Below are 16,760 nucleotides of genomic sequence, written 5' to 3' on the forward strand. Positions count from 1 at the left end.
TTGCTGCCAATCTCAGACCGGTAAAAATAACCTAAGCCTGCAAATGTATCCCAGAATAAAAAAGGGCCCAAATCCAATAGGATAACCACCAGAGGCATGTTTATTGACACCGTCCCCAGGAATCTGAATTAGAACACACAAAATCAACTTTAAAAATAAAACACCACCCTTATTGAAGGCATAAGCAGTTCAATTCCACAAAAAAATTATTTCCTCATGGAATTTTCAGTTTCCTGATGGAAATTTCAATTTCCCCATTTGGCAAACCTTTTGCTGAGTGAAATTTTACACACTGACAGCAATAACTATTCAACAAACAGCAGAGCACCTTGAAATGATTTAAAAAGAAACATGGCCAAAGCACAATAGTTCTTTCCTCCCCACCCAAGCAAGATTATCACACACTTATGTATCACAAATGGAATGGTTTCCTGGCAGTTGGAAACTGGGGCTGCTTCTGTGGATACATTTTCTAGCAAAGGTCATAGCACAATGCAGTATTTAAATGGTAACTAGACTAGAGATTAACTATCTTTTTGAAAATTGCAGTTTAAAAAATGGCATAAAAAGAATGACTAGAGTGACAATATTGAACAAGTTAGCTCACAAATAACTACTAGCATTAAGGGGAAAAAATTCTTCCATTGTACTAGAGCTGTTACTGCTAAATTGGTGCAGTGATGATAATCATATGACCAATTAACTTGGGTTGTAAACATGCCAACTAGTTTAATTTTTAAAAAAATGCTCATCTAACATTCCAAAGGACTTTGAACATGGGCTGTACAATGACTACAAAGACATAACCCACTGCTGCTTATTAATTTATTACAAGAACGAACACAAACAATTTTAGACAAATTATGATACTGGATCAACGGCAAGACCTTGTTCAGCTCAAATCCTCTGGCTGGCTCACTGAGCTCCATTACACCTGCCTGCACAACAAGTCTGAACACCTCTTGCCAAATGAACTCTGGACTGAACAGCACACAAACAATGCCGCTCCTTCATCTACAATCAGTTTTTTTTTAATGGGTAGCACAAAATGCAATGTCAGCGTGCCGCATGTAGTTCTACATGTTAGAGGAGTACCAAGAAAGATGCTCCTACACATGCAATAATGGTTCACTGCGCAGTTTGAAACCTCAGACAGCACAAAGGTGTTCCCATAAAACAAGGAAGGGGGTAGATAGGCAGAGAGTTCAAATATATAGAATCCCCTATAGTGGAGAAGGACACCATTCGGCCCATCGAGCCCACACCGACAACAATCCCAACCAAGCCCTATCCCTGCTAATCCTCTTGATGCAAAGGGCAATTTACTAATCCACTTAACCGGTGCACCCGGAGGCAACCCACACAGACATGGGGAGAAAGTGCAAACTCCAAACAGACAGTGACCCGAGTCCCTGGTGCTGTGATGTAGCAGTGCTAACCACTGTGCCGCCCTTAAAATTAACAAACTGCAATGGCTGGGAATCCAGCCCGGGTCAGCTGTTTGGGAGGCACCTATGCTCAGCATTATAGCATCATCACTTATATAGTTCAGTTGTTTTAAATGGAAATCCTCAAATCAAGACCAATTTTGAGTGGTAGAAATATAAAATTAAGGGGATTAAATGGCAATGCAAAACTGGGTCATAAAACCTGAAAAATGACTAAATAAGCTGCAGAAAATGGGGCATTTAATGGAATTTGAAGTCTTATACACCTGTCTATCAGTGAAATTAGGTTTGTTATAAATTAAGCGGCGAGATATTAAATTTTCTTACAGAAAACTACAAATTAAATTCCAAACTCCTGCCACAATTTCAAAACACAGCTTCAAGTTTCAAAAATTGTACCATGGAATACTTTACAAATGCTTAATGCAGCTGCCTCAAAACTCCTTTGCTCACCAGTTTAAACAGTTCATTTGTTAAAGATATCTAAAAAGTGTCAACAGTGCATAGCAGAATATCCAGGCTCAGAATGACTAGTCTGAAGGATTCAAGGCACTCAATTATGTTAGATGAGATTAAAGAGCAGTTCGCCACTAAAGTTTATCTTTAACAATATATCAAATTCAATTTCCAAGCAAGTCATTTGATTTAAATATTTCAATGAATGTCTTCAAAGAATCAAGAGTTTATTGCACATGAAACAAAAAAAACAACAAACTAATCTTAATGATTTAAAACAGGAAGCTGCAGTTTTTAAAATTTGATTTCCCTGGCCCTTAACATACATCCTTCTCTCACCACTTTTTATGAAACAATGCTAAGTACTCACCTGGTGGCTGAGCTAGTTTTTCCAAATGACTAAGTGAGATGGCAATAGGGGACAACGACTACTACTAACCGATGAGTTCTGGAAAGAAAAAGTTATGAGTTTCCACCCTGACAACGATCATTAACAGGTTACTTGGCTTCTAAAACATCATGGCCTAATTCAACCCGAGGTTCACCACACACAAATGCAAAAGAAGCTAACAAATCATGTGTGGAAGCGCTGCCCCACTCTCTTTCTCTCTCTCATGCAACAGCCGAACCAGACTCTTACAATGGAGCCCCAACTAAGATTAACTAACTTAGTACACAAACTGTACAGTTCAATACCACAACAGACAATGCACTCAACATGAGCCATCGGGAAACTCTTATTAATTTCAACACAAACATACTGTATAAATAAAAGGCAGTGGCAAGAAAAGGCAGGATAGAGAGTAAATGTGAAGCACAAAAGCCATAAACTCAAAAACAGCATGTGCACATATTTAATTACTATCCCACTTCTGAAACATTGAGCTACAGAAGTAAAATATTTACATTTGTTTTCTGCTCCTGCAATGTTGTGGAAGCTCCATGTTTCTCAAGTGACGCTTGGAGTTCAAATTTCACAATCAAGAGGCAATTTTAATTAAAAACTGGAAATAAAAAAATAAAGTGACCCTGAAGCCACTGGTTTGATGTAAAAGAAATCAACTAGTTCATTATAGCCCTTCAGGGAAGGAAACCTGCTGCCCTTTCCTGGTCTTTGTGAATCCAGTCCCAGATCAACATGGTTCACATGCAACTTTGTGCTGAAGTGGCCTAGCAAGACACTCCACTACAATCGCCTTCTCAAGAAACTAGAAAATGGACAATGCCATCCTCTCACTAAACAGCAAAAGGAGCTAGCCCCATCTTTATTTATAGTAAGAGTTTTCAAATTAAGTGTCCAAATCAAAAAAAAGTACCAACATACACTAGGGAGTAGTCAGCAACAACTAATCTCAGAAACACTCAAATTTTTGGTTAAAAAGTTTGAAGTGTAATATCAATTGGTTTCTAGACAGACGCGAAATAATGAAAATATCGCATACTGTTCTCAGTCAAGTGGTAGAAGGCTCATTAAGAACTCCCATTGAACAACCTAAAGAAATCAAAACAATAAAAACAGATTTATTTAGCCAAGTTGCAAGAATATCTGTATCTTCAAAATTTTACACTGCATACCGACTTGAACATTCAGGCTTCAAACGTCCTGGTATTCTAGTTTCCTAAGAAAGGATGAAGTACACCATATGATAAATCTCTAAACACTATCTATTCTTCCTGCTGAGTTTTCAGCTGTCAAAAGGTTTGAATTTACAAGAGCATCACATTGTGTGGGTAACCCTGATGCATGCATTTCATTGAGGCCAAACCACCCCCCACCCCCCCCACCTTAAGTTTCACCAGCTTCTTCATTGTCCAGAAATTGGCAAGTTATGGAAAGAAGCCCGAGACACATGCTCCATGTTGGAGCGCCTCAGCAAGTACAAATGCAACTGCTAACAAGACTGAAAAGTATTGGACAATTCCAAAATCAATTACCAGAGAATGCGAGTTTTATCTTCTGTAGCCTGCCAACACAGTGATATCTAGTCTTGCATATCAACCAAAGTTAAAGCTCAAGAGTCAGATACAACTGTTACACATCTATAAGCCTTAAATTATTTGGGACGTGGATAATGGGAGAAAGGAGGAAATAAAATGAATTCCTTCCTGTACCTCAAGCGCACTTGCTTGCAAATCAATCCAAGGGTGGCACGAATGCAGATATACAGTCTAGGCTAGACATGATTGACTAAAAAATAATCAACCACAGCAGAGAACATAATACATATGAATTGCTTTTTCAAAATTGCTTGTATAATCAGACTCACCGATTTAAATTCTGGACTCTATTCAATTTCCATCAGCATTCAGGATTAAGGTAACTTCAGCTGTGCTATGCATCCATGTTTCCTAAACAGGCCTCAATTACCTTAAATTAAAAACACAGGACTAGTTAGACGTGTTATTGCCACACCCTGATGCAATATACTGTGATGAGAAAGTACATCCATAAATATGCTATCTAGGTTAGCACATCGTTTGCATCCATCATATACACATGAATCATTGCACTGATTACACATTGCAACATAATACTATTCCATTTATTCAAGGTCAAATGTACAAACAGGAAATCAGTAAAAGACTAACAAATTTTGAATAAAACAAAAATCACTTATCCAACAACAGAAAATGCTAGAAAATCACAACAAGTCTGACAGCATCTGTGGAGAGGACAGAGCAAACATCAAATCTGGATGATTCTGCATTAGAGCTCTGACAAAGAGTCATCCAGACTGGAAATGTTAGTTCTGATCTCTCTCCACAGATGCCGTCAACCTGTTGAGATTTTCCAGCATTTTCGGTTTTAGTTTCAGATTCCAGCATCCACAGGAATTTGCTTTATTATATATCACTGTTATCCACTTGGCCATCAACAACTCAACCAGCAATCTGATAGCTCTTTGCAATCCTTAAGTATTCACTTCATGAGAACACAAAATTAATATGCCCTCATAATTACCTGCAATCTATATTTGCAGCAATCCTGATGCCCATAAATAAAATGCACATCTCACACAGACCAAAAGGTGAATCAAATTCAATTCTCAATATGTGTAGAGATTGCTGGACTCATGATTTTATAAACCACTCCTGAAATGGGGAGTTTGGGGAGAATGGGGGGGGAGGGGAGAGTTTGGGGAGAGAAGAGAGAGAATGGAGTAGAGAAGAAAGCAAAAAAAAAGAGGATTTCAGATTGGTATTTCATTCCTGATTGCACAAATGGATGCTCAGTTGAGATCTATCCCTCTTCTACAAAATGAAAATCAGGATGAAGTCATTTACGCAAGACATCATGGAGAGTTACTATTAGCGCTCATGAAACTGCAACTTACTTAGATCAACACTTTCAGGAGATGAGTAAAGAAACTGACAGAATATATATATAATTCATTTCTCTTATTTTATTAGTCACATTTACAGTATTTTCCAAGTTACCAAAAAATCCCAATGATGCTCAACTCCAATCATGCCTGGTATGTACCAGAAGGAGCCAACATCTAGTTTGTACAATTCATAACAGAACTTTGTAGAGGTAGACTACCTTAACTTCAGAGCCTTCAGGAGAAACCATGAGCACAACTTCATCTGAATGTGGCAAATATTCACAGCGGTGTCAGCAAGCTATCAGATTATAGGCAGGATCATAATCAAGTCCATTCTGGTATCCCCACACACACACACACCAGTCGAGAGAGAGAGAAACCTGCCCAATTTCCTTTCCCCCACCCAATCATCCTAGCTAAATGCCATGCGATGCATGAGGATGCCTTTGTTGTAGAGAGCAGCTAAATAAATCATGGAATTGGAATTAAACTTAGCGATCATCATGTATATTTTGGTACCATACCATATGGTAAATGTGAGCTAATGCATTTTGGAAGATCTAATACAGATGGGAAATATACAATAAATGGCAGAACCTCAAGAGTATTGATAGGCAGAGGGATCTAGGTGTACAGGTACACAGGTCACTGAAAGTGGCAACACGGGTGGAGAAGGTAGTCAAAGCGGCATATGGCATGCTTACCTTCATCAGCCGGGGCACTGAGTTTAAAAGTTGGCAAGTCAAGTTGCAGCTTTATAGAACCTTAGTTAGGCCGCACTTGGAACAGTGTTCAATTCTGGTCGCCACACTACCAGAAGGATAGAGGCTTTGGAGAGGGTACAGAAATTATTTACCAGGATGTTGCCTGGTACGGAGGGCATTAGCTATGAGGAGAGATTGGAGAAACTTGGTTTGTTCTCACTGGAACGACAGAGGTTGAGGGGCGACCCGATAGAAGTCTACAAGATTATGAGGGACATGGACAGAGCTTTTTCCCTGGGTGGAAAAGTCAATTACTAGGAGGCATAGGTTTAAGGTGCAAGGGGCAAGGTTTAAAAAGAGATTACGAGGCAGGTTTTTTTTTGTTTTTACACAAAGGGTGGTGGGTGCCTGGAACTCGCTGCCGGGGAGGTAGTGGAAGCAGATACGATATGACTTAAGGGGCGACTTGACAAACACATGAATAAGACGGGAATAAAGGGATATGGTCCCTGGAAGAGTATGGGGGTTTTAATTCAGTTGGACAGCATGGTCAATGCATGCTTGGAGGGCCGAAGGGCCTGCTTTTGTGCTGCAATTTTCTTGATTCACTTTGTGAGCCACAAACACTCACTTACTGGATTGGCAAACACATTCGCCTTGAGTTTCTATACAGCATCACTCTGACCTTCGCTATATTTCACAACATTTGGAAACGTACACATTTATACTACAGCGTGATATTCAGACAGTCAAAACAATTTTTAAAAAGTTAATTTAAAAAATCCAGCACAAATGTAACTCCAAAGTTGCTAAATTCAAATCTTTCTTTCATTCCACTGTTATTTTTCCTCAAATTATTAGACAACTTTGTTTGTACTGAAAACAGCGCACAAAACAACAGGTTAAAAACTGCAAAGATTACAGTTATGGGTGTTTGTTTTTGCTGTCTATGTGAAAACGCCACAAACACACCTCAAGAAAGGATTTCATCCCACCAATGCAATAAAAAGCTCAAGAATGGCCATTTTCCTGTAAAATCAACAATTAATTTTACTACCATAATAGTGAAGGCAACTCTCTCTCAGCCTTGTAATGAACACCCAGAATGCCAACCGGAATCTGTTTACTCCCAACTCTCAGTAGCAGCAGGATGCCCAAGATAGCTCAAGATATTAAATGAAACAGTGAAAAGCTTATGAACACAATAGGTTCGACTGGATCACATTCCATTATACTTAATTAACAAGGGCAACTAAGTGTAGCTCAACCTATATTTGCTCCAGGCCTGTGAAATGACCCTCCTGTGTTAGAAGTACAGAATAGTTTCTACAGGGGCATGGGGAAAACGTATCACACTCCTGCCCACAGGTAGTTTGACCGCAGGTTTGTTTGCATTACATCAGTTCCAGCTGTTATACTACAACCAGCACACCGAACACAAAGGCAGTCCTTTACATGAATGAAAGTTTGATCAGAAGCAACAAAGCGTCAGTTACCCATGAACAAGTAAACGTTGGCATTTCCATGCCAGTACCAGCATATTCCGACAATGTTCACACCACAGTTATTACAGCCTTACGACAATAATTATCCAGTCATCTATCCTCCATAAGTCTCTCATTTGTGTACATCCTTCCAGTCAGCTTTTTGGAAGGCCAGAGAAAATTTTCTACAAGAAATGCAATTATAAAGAAGCACCAAGCTTGCAGCTTAACCTTGAAGCAACATCATTCTTTTGGCCTCTGTATCTAACTGTAGCAAATTTTAGGCATAGCCAAAAGTAGACATAGATGCTTAAATAACTATTTAAAATGCTAGTATTGATTAAACTATGAGAGTCAAATCTCCAACTACATTTGTGATTCTGCTGATATGTAGCTTGGAGCCTACAATGCACACACTTCATCAGTGCTGGTTCAGAATTTATTAAGTATTTAACTATTAACTATAGTGAACACAGCAGCTTAATATTCATTTGTGTAATAAATATATTCAGCATATATTAGGGACAGGCAACAAATGCTGGTCTTGTCAGCGACATCCACATAGAAACCAGATAAATAAACATGAACACGTGTCCACAGATAGCCAAATTCATCTCTCAAAAGTCTGAATTACTCAAGACCATTCAGAAATACTGTCCTATTATGTACAAGTCTAACTAAATTTTATAAGGAATGATTATATTTATGTTAGTTCAGTCATTCAGAAGATGATTCAATACTCTGTCATCTTAGACAGTTTCTCAGCTGGTGTATTAGGAATGTTGCATCAGCCATAGTGCCCCTGGGCTGCTGAGGAAGATACAACCAGGGTCACAACTTCAGCTATGATCTAGCAAGCCATTCTGGAACTACACATCAGGAGAGAATGGAATATAAAACCAGGTTTGGCTGTAACATCTTCCATAAACAAACAGTCTACACAAGTCTTCACAACTAAGTCCATGATATTACAATAGAAGCTTGAAACTTTGATTCATTGCAAACCTACAAAAATAAGCAGGAGCACTCAAGTTTGAAGACTGCCCAAATTAAAATTAAAACAGGAAATGCTGGAAAAAACTCAGCAGGTGTGGCAATGGAGAGAAACAAATCTGTGGGTCCGCATGACTGTTCTTCAGATGTTTTTTTTTTAAAAAGCATGTTTCAGGGAAATAGTTGTCAAAAATAGTTTCAGCACTGTCAACTTATAATGCCAATTACTTATTTCAGTTTTCAGGAAACTGCTTTTATCTTGGTAAAATGATTTACTTTAGCTATCATAATTTTGCTCAATCCCCATCAAGATCACAACTGTACATTGTTCCTGAATATGACTGAGGCTGCAAAGAGAAGGCTGAGGGAGCAAACTGCTACACTTCAGGAAATAAAATGTTATAGTTGACAATATCTGAAATTGAAGATCAAAGAACAGGAGAGGAAGTTGCTATCAAGGCAGCAAGGGAAGTTTAAGTAACTTAAACCTACAATGCCACTGCAAACGGATGAGATGGTGCAAGTGTAAAAGGTACAAAGCACGATAACATTTGCTGGTTTAGTGGCATTTAACGGCTGATTTGTTTTGAGAAAAATCACCTGACAACATTTACTGCAACTCTGTGGTCACATCTGCAGGTTTACTGCTCATATGTATACAAAAAAAATGATGGTACTCAGAAAATACACAAAAGAAAATGTTTGATGCAGAATTATGCATCCAAGACCATCTGGGTTTCCTTTTGTATATTGTACGATAAATGCCATTTTAAGATAGCCACTGGAGCTATTGAGTTACCAGAACACCATTTACTCCGCAGACTAACATTCTATTAAACACCAAAGTGCCAGCTCATAGGAGGCTTGTTCAAAACTTCACTGAGCCTAGTTTTTGTTGAAGTGGTCATGAGGATTGCATTATAAACTTGCAAGAGTCCAGTTGTCCATTAACATAGCATTGTATTCATAGCAGAATTCAGGGTGGGATCAGTTTTCACTTGTACTGGTGCTTACTAATAACATTACCAAGACTGATTGCAGAGCAGGATGCAATAGTGTTAATTAGGAGAAATATTTTAAAAATCATTCATGGGATGTGGGTGTTGCTGGCAAGACCAACATTTGCATCCCATCCCAAATTGCCCTTCAATAGGCATCATTAAATGAGTACCATTTGTAAGAAAGGTGGCGAGATAGAACAGTCACTGCATATGGACCAAAACTATTTCATAGATACTCATACCTTTCAAATTGGCAGGAAAATGAATTGGTGCCTAAAAAAGATACAGCAACACCGAACAACATTTGCTATGTATTTTTAGACACACACTACCTATACTCAAAAAAAATCCACATTTACAAGTAACTGCAGCATCGAGGTTTTAGATTTCAAGTTTCAGTTTGAATAGGTTTTACTGGAAATATTTCAAACATTTCTAGGAATATTGTTTAGAATAGGAGAGAGAAGCATAAATGAAATTTCAGCTCGCCTATTTTTTTGCCAATTTTTCCTTCCCCCCCACACCCACAATTCACACCCTCCCCTCTGAAGGCATTGGCTTCTGCTTGGGGTGCGTTCACACAGGAATATGGCTGTCAGGAACAACTTGTTCAAGTATCACAGTTGAATCCAATCCTATTCCTCACCCAACATCCACAAATGCATACTTTCCAGCAAGGGTCATTGGATAGCATTAGGAAGTTATTTTCTCTTCCTTTACCAAAGGGTGGCTCATCTATACAGTGGCTTTACCAAATAAGTTAATGAGAGCAGCATCCACTATTGCTATTTAACATTTTAAATGCCAGACAACATGTACAGCTGTCCTCTTACCAAAATGATAGTTGAATTAAAATCACTAATTAACCTCACTCATTAATTAACAATTATCTGCACTTTATATGTAACTTGCAAATGTTTTGGTACACTCCCATTTCACCTCCAGAAGATTCCACCACCCAGAGTTTTTTTTTGGGGGGGGGGGGGGAAATAGAAGACAGATAGAATGTCACAGCAAGAATTAGCATTTTTATTTCATCTAGTTTACATAGAAACATGCATAAAAATAGTTTAATGGGTTCTTTTCTTGTTCAACCTGTATGGAGTTTGCACAACAGTCATTCTACTAATATAGAATAGGTGGGTGGGGTTGCCTCATGTCTGATTATAAATTTCCTATTGTGTTATTTACAAAAATACATTTGCTAAAAGCATAGCAGTTACCCAGCATAAATGCATGATCAACCAAACCTTCAGAGTTTGACACTGCAGACATATTGTGCACACTGTACATTTATCAGCTGCTGTTTCAATCTGCTGGCAGCTAAAACACTAAATGGACACTTTTTTTAAAAAATAGTTAAAGCAAAGATTGACTGGAACACATAGTACAAGGTGAACTAGCACAAAGCAATAACATATCACAACCAGCCACCAACTTCCTACAAAGAGACATATTGCTACAAAACAAGATTATCTAGGACTGTTAAAATGCTGCAACCGTCTTATGTCTCTAATTTAGGGAACTGTTTAAACTCAAACCACCCTATGCAGCACAGATGCATGTGTAATTTAAACATCAATGCAGTCTATTACCAGTAAAGACTTATCTAAATTTTCAATAAGTGTACGAAGCCATCAAGGTCACAATCCACAAGCCCAACAGGCAGTCTGACATGCCTAATGTGAAGGACAGATGTGGCTTTTAGTTTAACGGCACAACACAGGAGGCTGCCTGTATATCAAAAACAGTTCTGAAAGGAAGGGTGGGAAACAGCCACTAGCCTAGTAACCACTTTGACTTGTACAAAGCAAACCACTAAATAATAGCCTACTAAATTGGGTATTTCAGAAATTTAAAGATATAAAAACATACACACACTTTAGATTGCAAAAGCAAGATGTCTGACAGAAAGAATCCATTTTCAAACCAAGCTTTCAACCAGAATGCATACAATATTTTAAGTACATCTGCCCCATATAAATAAAGGACTGTACTTTTAACAGGCAGTGAAATTGATTCCATTCATTCCTCACTCTTTCACAAGTCTCACCTATACCAAAAGCTGATTTCTGTATCAAAGTATTTGCTACAAGATATCACAAAAACCAACTGTACTGGGCTACAGTAACAAAGCCCAGAGTAAATGTGCATAAAACCACACCACAGAAAGCATACTTGTTTACCGTACTGAAATGCATCCTGCTTTATGACTCAGACCATTTGAAGCCTTGACTTTGATTGTAAAATATTACTTCTCAGCAGAAAATCAGGATTTTATATTTACACTGAACTTAAAAGCTGATCAAAAAAAACAAACTAGAAACTTGGATATTTACTATATATTTGTTTACACCTTACATATAGCTATGATGCTCTATATTACATTTAAATAAAAATGAAAACTTATCACCATGCACAGCTTCAAGCAATGCAAAACACGAGTGTAAAACAACAACAAAAAGTGGCCAACTGAATTTTATTCTGAACTGCCAAAAACAGCCAACACTTCCAACTCCTCCAACATATGAGGTTCAGGTTAACCTATTACAGAGCTTCTGCAACAATAGTGCTGCAGTGATCATTATTCTGCCTGTGGAGGATATCAGTTTCAACATGATAAACAAATGCAGCACTTCCTTGATCAATGAATCATACTGGGAAAAAAAAAGTCTATAACTTTAGTTAGTATTAGCCTTGGGGGGGGGGGGGGGGGGGGGGGCGGTGGGGGGGGGGGGGAATGAGAAGGACAAGAAATTATGACTTATATGCACTGACACAGTTCCTTTCTTTCCCCTAAAATATGGTTCGAGTATTGATACCATTCAGTAAACACACTAGCTCTCAAAGTCCTGTTGCCCTCTTTAAAATTAGGCTATTAGAAAATAAGTGCCTCAAAACTTCCTCCATACATATCAAAAAGAGGATATTTGGAAATGTTTGTCATTTTTTTAAAAAGGAGGAAATTGAAAAGCTATACCATCTTAGGAACAAAAGGTTTTACCAGTTTTTAGTTACACATGACTGAACCCACAAGATAAAGACTTGTTTTTCACTTCCTGGTATATTTTCTCACTATACAATTATGATTATTTAAGATCCTTACAGCTGCTCAGATCCAATAACTTTTCTAGTAATATTCATTACTGAAGTTCCTTTGATTATTTGTCAGTGAGATTTTAAATTGACATGATTCTCCCAAATAACTGGTATGCAACAAAGGGTGCAGATCAGAAACTGACGTTCATATATTGCAAAACTTTATGTAAGCATTAAGCAGCCAAAGGTCCTTTTAACAGCACCAAACAACTTTTTTTGGTCTATGCAATCAGTATTATTTTTCCTAACTTTAGACACTAAATAATTCGATCTGTTCCACCAGCTTATTCCAGTTTTGTCTACAGATTGGTTGAATGCATTAAATTTGATAATAGAACCACTGAATGGCCTTCCATTCTGAACTATTTCATAGGTCTTTCATCTCTACTGCATGTGTATAGTCAATCAAGTACAGTATTGAAATCTAGACCCACTATTTCTAAAACAAACATTTCAATTAAACACATCAAATAAGCCAATTTCAAAAAGTACACAAAAGACAACCTTGAGACATTTTTAAAAACATTCAGTCCCTGAAGGAGAGCCAGCTAGCTGCCACTGACCTTTGTTTAAAAAAAGACTAGAAATTCCAATCAAGGTTGCAGAGACGAAGGCAAAAAAAAAACTAACTTCTCTGGAAATTCTCTCATCTCTCAATTCAGGTAAGCTTGATCGAGTACTTTATTCTTTTCCTGTGCACATTTGTCCAGCAGCCCTGGTTTCAATCAGTCAATTAGTAACTAATTATTAGCCCAATCCACAATATAGTCCCTTGGTTTAGCATGAAAGGTATTCTGAGACAACCTGTTAGAACTGTGCTTGGTGTTTTCTTTTCAATTAATGTCTATGAAAATTTTAACACTTCTGTCTAATTCATTATTTGAATAGAAATAAGTACAAATTGCAATTCAACAGGGGTATTCTATTTAAACACTTCACAAGCTGAACATAAACTCAAGTGAAAAAGTTATTCTCCGTAGTTTAAGATTCAAAGCAAGAGTTTCTATTCTTACAAAAAAAAAGGAATCAAGAATGCATCAACAAAAGAAATATGGAGAGACTGCTTTTTTTTTTGCAACATACAAGTATTTTGCAACACCCAAGTGTTTGGCAATAAGTTACATTCATTAGTCCTTGGTGGAAAATACTATAAAATACCTCTTATACGTTTTCAGTCACTTAGTTTGAAAAAAAAATTACAGTATAGTTCAAAAGGGACTTTCAGCACACATGTCTAAACATGGCGTGAAGGCATTCAAGCCATTGTCATGTATTGTGCTTGATACCTTTTCTCCTAACACAACCCCCAACCATACCGTCATGGTATTAGTCAGCAAGTCACTGCCTGCTCCAAGCAGATAAAAACTCTGAATAACCTTCGATTTTCAACCGAATTCTTAGGTACTATTCAACAGATACTTTAAAAAAAGCACCAGCCACTTAAAAGTTCCTTTTAAAAAAAGAGATCTTCACAAGATAAGTAGGCGACCAACAGTCAACACAACCCTAGACCATGTGATCCGGGAGTTGCTGATTAGAATAAAAAAAAGGAATGTGTTTAAGGGCGACAATCTCAATAGAAATTCTTCTCAAAAATAAACTTCGACGTTAATCTGATTTATTTCATCCAATAAACATCTTGATTGCTCACCCCTCCCCAAAGAAAGAAGGGGGAAATAACTTACAGAAATGGTCATCATACGATATATGGAAGCAATTAATAAATGGAACGTCCGCTAAATTCTCTCAAAAAAAATAAAAAAAAGAGGAAATCTATAATTAAAAGTTGTTCGTTAGTGGCTGATGTATCGATCGCCACATACACAATCTGCATCGCTCAGAAAACATCGCCCACTGAGGGACACAAAACGCAACCCAAACGAAACAAAAAGCAACTGACAGCGATCAATGAACTTTCAGAATGAGTAGCCAGCCTTCCTCAGACCCTCCAATTCCTCTCCTTCCCACAAACTCCACTCTTTTATTATCTCCCACCAGATATAAAACTTAGCAACCCCCCCCCCCCCCCGGGCAAAAAAAATCAGGCTGGATCAGATCCAGTGTTACATTTTCTCTATTCGCCAAAGTTCAAGTTGTTTTCTTTATATATTTTTTTAATGTATATTGTATATAGAAGGGGGGTATAATCTCAGATCATATTCTTTTTGGTATCTGAGCCCAAGCTCCCGTTGACTTTTTGCTGTTGTTGTTGCTCTGTTCAGAGCTTGTTATATTGATGCTGTTTGCATTCAGTAAGGACGAGCTTTCTAACAAGAGCGCCTCACGACAAAACGAGAGGGAGAAAATACACACACAAAAAGCCACACTTTAATAGACGCCCAAACCAAGTTTTTAAAATAAATCCATGTGTTCTGTTAAAAGTGCAAACACACAAGAGACCCCCCCTTTCCTGTGACTGACCTGTCCCTCTGTGTGTCGATGATGATAGTGCTCACCCTCCTCCTCCCTCTATTTCTAACCCTAGCTGCTTATTGACTGACTCCGCTGCGCTGCCCTCCTACCTGGCGCTGCCTGTGCTCTATAGGTGCAGCTTCCGTCTACTTGCCGGCTTATATTCCCCGATAATGCTCCAGCACTGGCGCTGCTCTCCTCCTTTATTTGGCATCACGTGCCCCTCGCTGCACGTGCACGCGCATCAAGGATGGGGACGGGTGCGCGCGCGCGCTCCCGTCTGTCCCCCCCCCCCGGCGCGCGGCCGACAATCCATAGGCGCGTGCCCGCGAGCTCCCCTCTCTGTCTTTCTCTGTCTCTGTTGTCACACTTCTCCCATGACACAAGACAAATGTCCTGTTGGGAGTCAAACTTGAGAGAGAGAAAGAAAGAGAGATCACTGCCTTTTCATCCCTCTTCTTTATTTTCATTCGTTTTTTCTTCTTTTAGTGTTATTTTGTTTGCATTCACAAAGTAGTCTTATGTTAACGCCGCAATGAAGTTACTGTGAAAATCCCCCAGTCGCCGGTGCCTGTTCGGGCACACTGAGGCAGAATTTTAACACGGCAATGCGCCAAACCTGCACATCTTTCGGACTTGTGGGAGGAAACTGGAGCACCTGGAGGAAACCCACGCAGACACGGGGAGAATGCACAGAGTGCACAGACAGTGACCCGAGCCAGGAATTGAACCCAGGTCCCTGGCACTGTGAAGCAGCAGTGCTAACTACTGTGCCACCCTGCCGCCCTTCACTTCTCTTCACCAGGACTTGTTTTTTGGAACTTTGCCCCCTCCAAAGCAGGTGGACAAAGGGCAGGATTGCTGAGCTATTTAGTGGCATTAGCGCCGATTTTATTTTTTAAGCCAGTGTTCTTTTGAAACCTGTGTTAGGTACTAAAGTTTTATTTTAAATTGAATTCACTTTCCTCTCTGCAGATTTGGGATTTTTCTATTCCATTTCCCCTGATTTCAAAATTTGCCTCTTTCCCACAGTCATTTTTGGATGTGAGCAATATCTTTTGTTCCTGATTGCTTACTCCAAAGATTCTCGTGCAGCTACCTCAGCCTCCCTATGAACCATAACAGTACAGGTGATATCCAGCAGATATATGGAAATTATTGCCAAAGCAAGTGGAAGGTGTACAGCATATTAGCTTGTATTCAACGTGCACTTGCGTTACAATAATTACAATAAATCTTGGAGTAATGTGAACATTATTCTACCAACACATGAATGCACAATGGATGCAAATGATTAAGCTGCAAACTGATAAAATCATCATCAGACTATTTTGTATTTTGTTTATACACAAATGTGATGGGCTACCATTCAACTCAACTATTTCATTGTTTCACAGAATTCTATAATTCCCTCCTTGAGGCAAATGACTGCTCACGCCACATATAAAAATAAATGTTTGCCATCCCACCAGAGATTGTTGGTTATAGTATTGATGAGACACATTACAATAAGTGACACAGCGAGTTAGACCAAACACAATTATTCTGGCTGATTCCTTGGTCCCAATTACATAGAATGTGCAGTTCAAAAACAGGCCATTCAGCCCAGTAGGTCCACGTATGTATTTATGCTTCACACAGGCCTCTTCCCATTTTCGATTTAATGTCAACCTAACCTTCTAATCCTTTCTCCCGCATGTGTTTATCTAGCTTCCTTTTGAATGCATGTATTAACTGTTTAATGTGATTTTAAATAAAACATATTCAATGCTTCGGGTATATAGAATAATAAATAACTGTCCTTCCCTCCAAGTCAACGAGTTTAATTTAGTGAGTA

The 16,760-nt window shown here is 38.6% G+C and overlaps 1 protein-coding gene across 5 annotated transcripts in view; it reads right to left on the reverse strand.

Moving 5' to 3' along the window:
• Positions 1-15,154, reverse strand: part of znf217 (zinc finger protein 217) — a 59,908-nt gene extending 44,754 nt beyond the window's left edge. The window contains exons 1-2 of one of the 5 annotated variants that reach the window (XM_078236422.1): positions 15,034-15,154; positions 4,172-4,272 (exon numbers count right to left, since the gene is read on the reverse strand). The gene's annotated coding sequence lies outside the window, so the exon portion shown is untranslated. Of the gene's footprint in view, positions 1-4,171; positions 4,273-13,074; positions 13,161-14,196; positions 14,487-14,932; positions 14,965-15,033 lie in introns of those variants that run through there. The other 4 variants (XM_078236424.1, XM_078236423.1, XM_078236425.1 and 1 more) reach the window with 4 other exon arrangements.
• Positions 15,155-16,760: the final 1,606 nt, after the last annotated feature.

Source organism: Mustelus asterias, chromosome 20 (genome assembly GCF_964213995.1).
Source record: "Mustelus asterias chromosome 20, sMusAst1.hap1.1, whole genome shotgun sequence".
In the NCBI taxonomy this organism is placed as follows: Eukaryota; Metazoa; Chordata; class Chondrichthyes; order Carcharhiniformes; family Triakidae; genus Mustelus; species Mustelus asterias.